Here is an 8,804-nt window from a genome sequence, read left to right on the forward strand (position 1 = left end):
ACAAATTCTCAATTTCATACTTACTTCACATTACCAACGCTTATATTCATACACAAAGGATCAACTTAGCCAAAGGCCGGTAGCTCATTTATCGACTGAGCGAATACTATTTGTAAGGGATCAACTAATTCAAAGCATATACGAAACATACCTCATTGCTGGGATTTTACGAGCGTATTAATTGAAACTATTACAGCAAGGTCGCTCATTCCCAAGCCAAGTACCTTCGGGATTTAACCGGATATAGCTACTCGCTCGAATGCCTTCGGGACATAGCCCGGATATAGTAACTCGCACCAATGCCTTCGGGACTTAGCCCGGATATAGTAACTCGCACAAATGCCTTTGGGACTTAGCCCGGATATAGTAACTCGCACAAATGCCTTTGGGACTTAGCCCGGAACTAGTCAGTAGCGCAAATGCCTTCGGGACTTAGCCCTATTATCATCCAAATATTCATGCACATATCAATAAATCATGACACATCTATATTCCATATTCATAATTAGAGTTCAAACACAAGTCACGTATTAAGCAATCCCATTTTTGGCTCACTAGCCATATACAAACAGCATGGTTTAGTTTGCTTTATGACACGATCTCTATGCACATACGGCTACCCGTCATATGTATAGACTAATTAACTCAACATATAATTCAAGTAGAATCATCATATCACTGTATATTTGTTATGCTCATACGTCATGACTTAATCAAATCGTAAACTAAGTTTCGTTACTCGAAAACTTACCTCGGATCTTGTCGAACGATTTTGATGGCTATTCGACCACTTTTTCCTTCCCCTTATCAGATTTAGTTCCCCTTTGCTCTTGAGCTTAATTTAACAAATAAATTGATTTAATCATTTGAGCATCGAAAAGAGGAACTCAAGGTACTTAGCCCATATATATTCATTAGACATTAAAGTCACATACATATGAAATCATGAATCAACTCAACATATTAACCCACACTCCCTTTTAGCCGATTGTCTAAGCCAAGATAAAAGCATCAATATGCTTGCCTCTAACCGAATACATGCAACACCAATCTTCTTCCTATGGCCGAATATGCATGTCTATGTTGAGGCCGATTATATGCTTAATACTTCCTACAAGTATGGTTACTTGTATTGATTATATATCATTTTGTTTCAAATTCAAAACTCAGCTAATACGCATATATACACTAGTAATCAAATACTAACATTTTGCACTTCACCTTACTACCATTTCACATCTACTTTCTACCATGGCTGAATGCATCAAGACACCATTTACCCTTACAAGGCATAAATTTCACCATCAAAACTAACAAGCTTATAATCCCATGACCGAAACCTCTAACAACACCAATTAAAAATACTTCATGGGTTTGAGGTAAAACCAAGAAAGAAACTCATAAATATCGAGATATAAGCACTAACATTGTTCATCTAGATTTAGCATGAAACAACATTCATCACCCTTACAATTACCATAGCCGAAAACCTTACTCATTCCAAAATCCAAATCTCAACTTGGGTCACAAAAATAACTTGATATCTCACCAACACAACATCAACACCAAGCAAGAATGATGCATCCATGGCCGAGTGTCACCTCCATCACATAGCAAGATTTAGACCATGGGCTAGGTAGAACTCAAGCTAACAACTAAAACATGCATGCATCTCATGGAACATCATCAAACATACCTTAGCCTAGTTACATGCATGGTCGAACCTCTTCAACCTTTCTTCTTCCTTCCTCCTTAGAATTTTCGGCCAAGGATGAACATTTTTTTTTCTTTTTCTTTGTCTAGTCACGGCAATGGGGAGTAAGGGGGGACAACTTTGGTTTCTCCTCCCACTCACCTCATTTTTTTTATCATTCTTAATTCACTATTTTATTTTCTAAACCCATAATGCTAATAGGAAATTCATATTATCATCTAAGACCCATACATGGCCGGCCACTACTCAAAATAAATGGATATTTGACATGCAAACCCTTCATTCTTATAACATGCATTAATAGGCCACTTACATTTGCCTAGCACATTTCTAAAATTTCTCACATAAGTCCTATTAACTAAATTCACATGCAATCGACTAAATCGGAGCTTAAAACTTTCACACAATCATATTCACATATTTTAGACAATAAATGTCATATTCAAATAATTTGGTGACTCAGTTTAGCGGTCCCGAAATCGCTTTCCGACTAAGGTCACTTTAGGGCTGTCACAACTCTCCCCTACTTAAGAAATTTTCGTCCCCGAAAATCTTACCGGTAAATAGGTTTGGGTATCGCTCTTTCATAGAGTTCTCGGGTTCCCAAGTAGCTTCTTCTATCCCGTGTTTGAGCCATAACACTTTTACTAAAGGAGCCTTTTTGTTTCGTAACTCTTTCACTTCACGAGCGAGGATACGAACCGGCTCTTCTTCATAACTCATGTCAGATTGAATTTCAACCTCTGATGGATTAATTACATGTGACGGATCAAATCTATAACATCGAAGCATCGAAACATGAAAGACGTCGTGAATCTTTTCAAGTTCAGTGGGCAAAATCAATCTATATGCAACTGGACCAACTCGTTCGGAGATTTCGTACGGCCCAATGAATCTCGGACTCAACTTGCCCTTACGGCCAAATCTGAGTATCTTTTTCCAAGGTGAAACTTTAAGAAACACTTTATCTCCCACCTGATATTCAATGTCTTTTCGTTTCAAATCCGCATACGATTTCTAACGATCTGTGGCTGCCTTTAGACTTTTACGGATTACTTTTATTTTCTGTTCAGCATCTTTAATCAAATAAACTCCAAAACAATGGTGTACGGCATTTACGACCGTACAAAGCCTCGTAAGGTGCCATCTTAATACTTGATTGAAAACTATTGTTGTAAGCGAATTCAATCAAAGGTAAATATCGCTCCCATGAGCCACTAAACTTGAGGATGCAACATCTCAACATATCCTCAAGTATCTGAATTATCCGCTCGGATTGACCATCGGTTTGTGGATGAAAAGTGGTGCTAAAATGCAGCTTGGTACCCAAAGCTTCTTGCAATTTCTTCCAAAATCGCGAGGTGAATCTCGAATCTCTATCCGACACAATAGAAATCGGTACCCCGTGTAATCTCACAATCTGAGAAACATACAATTCAGCTAGTTTATCCAATGAAAAATCCGTACATACGGGGATAAAATGAGCCGACTTAGTCAGTCTATCAACAACAACCCAAATCGCATCTTTCTTATTTATCGACAATGGCAACCCAGACACAAAATCCATCGTGATTCTATCCCATTTCCATTCAGGTATCATGATCGGCTGAAGTAAACCCGTAGGCACTTGATGTTTCGTCTTCACTTGCTGACTTATTAAACACTTCAAAACAAAATTGGAAATGTCTCGTTTCATACCATGCCACCAAAACTGACGTCTCAGATCGTTGTACATTTTCGTACTCCCCGGGTGAATTGACATTCGGCTACAATGAGCTTTGTTCAGAATCATCGAAATGAGTTCTGAATTTCTTGGAACACACAACCGACTTCTGAACCTCAAACAATCGTCATCATCAATTTGAAACTCTGATTCCATATTCGGAACACATTCACCCTTTTACAACCAATTCATCATCGACTTTCCGAGCTTCACGAATTTGATGAATCAACAATGGTTTGGCCTTTAATTCCGCCACTAACACATTGTCGGATAGAATGCATAAGTGTACATTCATCGTCAGAAAGCAAACAAAGTGATTTACGACTTAAGGCATCCGCAACCACATTAGTCTTTCCCGTGATAGTCAATGACAAGCTCATAATCTTTTAACAACTCGAGCCAACGTCTTTGTCGTAGATTTAAGTCTCTTTGAGTCATCAAATATTTGAGACTTTTGTGATCCGAAAATACATGGCACTTCTCACCAAATAAGTAATGTCGCCATACTTTCAAAGCGAATACGATGGCAGCTAATTCGAGATCATGGGTCGGATAATTTTTCTCACGTGGCTTTAATTGTCTCGACGCATAGGCCACAACTCGACCTTCTTGCATCAATACGCAACCCAACCCAAGTAGGAAGGCATCACTATAAATGACAAACTCTTTGCCTGATTCGGGTTGCACTAGAATTGGGGCTTCAGTCAAATAAGTTTTCAGTTGATCAAAACTTTTCTGACATTTTTCTGTCCATTCGAACTTAATATCTTTTTGAAGTAGCTTCGTCATTGGTGTGGCTATCATCGAGAAACCTTTTACAAACCGTCGGTAGTAACCGGCAAGTCTCAAAAAGCTTCGAACCTCAGTAATATTTCTCGGAGGCTTCTAGTTAAGTATGGCTGAAATTTTGCTCGGATCAACTCGAATACCCGATGCGGATACCACATGGCCCAAGAAGCTCACCTCTCTTAACCAGAACTCACACTTACTGAACTTTGCATATAACTGCTTATCTCGTAAAATTTGCAACACTAATCTCAGGTGCTCGGCATGTTCGGTCTCATCTCTTGAATAGACCAAGATGTCATCAATAAACACCACTACGAACCGGTCCAAATACTGTCTGAAGATCCGATTCATCAAATCCATAAATACCGCAGGGGCATTAGTAAGCCCAAACGGCATCACTAAGAACTCGTAGTGGCCGTATCTCATTCTGAAAGCAGTTTTGGGTATATCCGAATCTCGAATTCGCAACTGATAATAACCCGATCTCAAATCTATCTTTGAAAACACTGAGGCTCCCTTTAGTTGATCAAACAAATCATCAATACACGGTAACGGATATTTATTCTTTATTGTCACTTTATTCAGCTGACGATAGTCGATGCACAACCTCATGGTTCCGTCCTTCTTTTTCACAAACAATACTGGCACAGATTCAGGCTTCTTTTCTAACTCCTTGTCATCAAGTACAAATGCAAGGTATGCTTCACACTCTTTTCTTACATATTTCTGAGCCAACATTGATGACATTACAGCTGGCAACCTATTCAAGTCAGTAGACTCAACTCGGATTATCTCGTTATTTACACACCTTAAATCAATGGTTTTTCTTTTGCAATTTACAATTGCATCATGTACGGTCAACCAATCCATACCGAGGATAACATCAAACTCGTCAAACGGTAAAAGCATCAAATCGGCCGGAAAACAGGAACCTCGGATTACTAGGGGACATTTCTTGCACACTTTGTCGACAAGCACGTAACGACCCAAAGGATTTGACACCCGAATTACAAACTCAGTAGACTCAACAGGTAGAGTCTTACTGGATGCTAAGGTTCCACATATATAAGAATGAGTAGAACCAGGGTCGACCAAAGCAATCACATTAGTATCAAAGAGAGTAAAAGTACCAGTAATAACATCCGGCGAGGAAGCATCCTCGCGTGCGGCAGATAGCGTAAGCTCTAGCAGGAGCACGAGCCTCAGATCTGGTTGTAGCATCTCTAGATCCTCTCTGACCACCACTAGCATTGCCCGTATTCCTAGATGGTCTACCCCGAGCAGTAGTAGCACCGGGCTTCCCACTCTGATTTACGTTGTGTTCCGACAATCTCAGGCAATCTCTAATAAAGTGGTCAGCTGTCCCGCATTTGTAACAGGAGCGGTTATGGAATCTACAACTCCCCGAGTGCCATTTACCACAATACTAACACTCCGTTCTGTCTTAACGGTCATTTCCAACACTGGCGACTGAAGTGACTCGTGCACTCACAGGGGGTCGATCACGGTCTCGTCTAGAAAAACCCGAAGTGTCTCTAGATCGGCCCAAATCATCTCTAAACTTTTTCAATGATTGTTGAAAGGGCCTCCCCGAAGACCTCTTACGAAACTCCTTTGCTCCCATATCAGCTTTTCTTTTCTCCATACTGAGCTCCTCGACTTTGCAAGCTCGCTCGACAAGTACCACAAATTCTCGGATTTCCAAGATGCCAACGTACAGCTTTATATCATCATTCAGTCCATCCTCGAATCGTTTACACATTACGGCTTCTGAGGAAATGCATTCTGGTGTGTATCGGCTAAGCCTCACAAATTTTCGTTCATAGTCAGTAACCGACATGGAACCTTGTTTAAGTTCAAGAAATTCCTTCCGCTTTTGATCCATAAATCTCGACCGATATACTTTTTCCAAACTCGGTTTGGAAAAACTCCCAAGTTACTTGCTCTCTGGCACAACAGAAGTCAATGTATTCCACCAATAGTAGGCGTAATCACGTAGCAAGGAGATAGTACACTTTAGGCACTCATTGGGTGTGCAAGATAGCTCATCGAGTACCGAATAGTGTTGTCCAACCAAAATTCAGCTTGCTCGGCATCATCACCGCCAGTAGCTTTAAATTCAGAGCCCTGTTTTGAATTCTATCAATTGGGGCTTATTTGACCTTATTTGGTCGGGCCATTCGGAGGTATTGTAGGTCTTGGGTGGTATTATTCGGGAATGGAGGTTGTGGAACACCAGATTAGTTCGAATGTATTGGTTGAACCAATCATTCATCACGCTATAGAAAGCTTGTCTAGCTTCATCATTCGGATTACTAGCAATAGGTTGAGAGTCCGCCGGAGATGTCCCTTGTGCAGGAGCAGGCGCTACACTCTCAAGATCATCAGCTACCGCTCGGTCGGGATCAGGATCCATTACTATAAGTAAACACATTTGCAAATGTCAGAAATCACCACACTATCAAATAATCACATAATGGCATGTATAGCTAGACCCAAACTTATTACGGTAGTCCTAGAATCGACTAAATCGTAGCTCTGATACCAATTTACTTGTAACACCCCATACCCAAGATCAAGCACGAGTCTCCACACGAGGGTTCACAGACTAAATTCACTTATTTTCACAATCCATTTTAAAATTTCCAGACGGTGACTAATCTGCCATTGTCACCTTAAAAATCATATCTTGAGTTCCAAAACTCGAAAATCAGTTTTGTAATTTTTCCCTGAAACAAGACTCAGATATCCATCCACAAATTTTTTTCTAGAATTTAAAATACGACTCATATGACCGTTTCGTTTCTTCCATATAGAAGTAGATTCATCAAGGTTAGATTACATAATTTACTCACTATTTAATTCCATTCCTACTATTTTTAGTGATTTTTCAAATTCACACCACTGCTGCTTGTCAAGATTCCGCCTTTAAGGTAGACTTTACCTATTACACGCTTCCATGATTCAACTAACCCTTTTGCATATATAGCACAAAGTATGATCGTGATTAACCATTCCAATGGCCAATCCTTGCCAAGCATATCCACACCTCTCAATAACCATATACATACAAAATGATTATAACATTATGCTCAAAAATATATATAAGCCATTTTCGCATGGCTATCCAAATTTATACAAAACCGAAGGGTACATGACCCACAACAAAAAGGGTAGTCCTATACATGCCATTTCAAAGTTCAACCAAAACTGTACCAAAAGGGGGTTTGATAGTGTGGGCGACTTCGACTTCGACACTCCCGAGTCCGATAGCTGACGAACCAAAATCTATAAAACAGAGATTCAAAGAAACGGAGTAAGCATTTAATGCTTTGTAAGTTCTGAGCCATAAAATTTGACACAACTAAAGTGTAGCATTCATGTGGCTAAACGGATAATTTCATATGCACAAATTCTCAATTTCATACTTACTTCACATTACCAACGCTTATATTCATACACAAAGGATCAACTTAGCCAAAGGCCGGTAGCTCATTTATCGACTGAGCGAATACTATTTGTAAGGGATCAACTAATTCAAAGCATATACGAAACATACCTCATTGCTGGGATTTTACGAGCGTATTAATTGAAACTATTACAGCAAGGTCACTCATTCCCAAGCCAAGTACCTTCGGGATTTAACCGGATATAGCTACTCGCTCGAATGCCTTGGGACATAGCCGGATATAGTAACTCGCACCAATGCCTTCGGACTTAGCCCGGATATAGTAATCGCACAAATGCCTTTGGGACTTAGCCCGGATATAGTAACTCGCAGAAATGCCTTGGGACTTAGCCGGAACTAGTCACTAGCGCAAATGCCTTGGGACTTAGCCCGGTTATCATCCAAATATTCATGCACATATCAATAAATCATGACACATCTATATTCCATATTCATAATTAGAGTTCAAACACAAGTCACGACATAATCCCATTTTTGGCTCACTAGCCATATACAAACAGCATGGTTTAGTTTGCTTTATGACACGATCTCTATGCACATACGGCTACCCGTCATATGTATAGACTAATTAACTCAACATATAATTCAAGTAGAATCATCATATCACCGTATATTTGTTATGCTCATACGTCATGACTTAATCAAATCGTAAACTAAGTTTCGTTACTCGAAAACTTACCTCGGATCTTGTCGAACGATTTCGATGGCTATTCGACCACTTTTTCCTTCCCCTTATCGGATTTAGTTCCCCTTTGCTGTTGAGCTTAATTTAACAAATAAATTGATTTAATCATTTGAGCATCGAAAAGAGGAACTCAAGGTACTTAGCCCATATATATACATTAGACATTAAAGTCACATACATATGAAATCATGAATCAACTCAACATATTAACCCACACCCTTTTAGCCGATTGTCTAAGCCAAGATAAAAGCATCAATATGCTTGCCTCTAACCGAATACATGCAACACCAATCTTCTTCCTATGGCCGAATATGCATGTCTATGTTGAGGCCGATTATATGCTTAATACTTCCTACAAGTATGGTTACTTGTATTGATTATATATCATTTTGTTTCAAATTCAAAACTCGGCTAATACGCATAT

The sequence above is a fragment of the Gossypium arboreum genome, chromosome 10 (assembly GCF_025698485.1).
Source record: "Gossypium arboreum isolate Shixiya-1 chromosome 10, ASM2569848v2, whole genome shotgun sequence".
Taxonomy (NCBI): Eukaryota; Viridiplantae; Streptophyta; class Magnoliopsida; order Malvales; family Malvaceae; genus Gossypium; species Gossypium arboreum.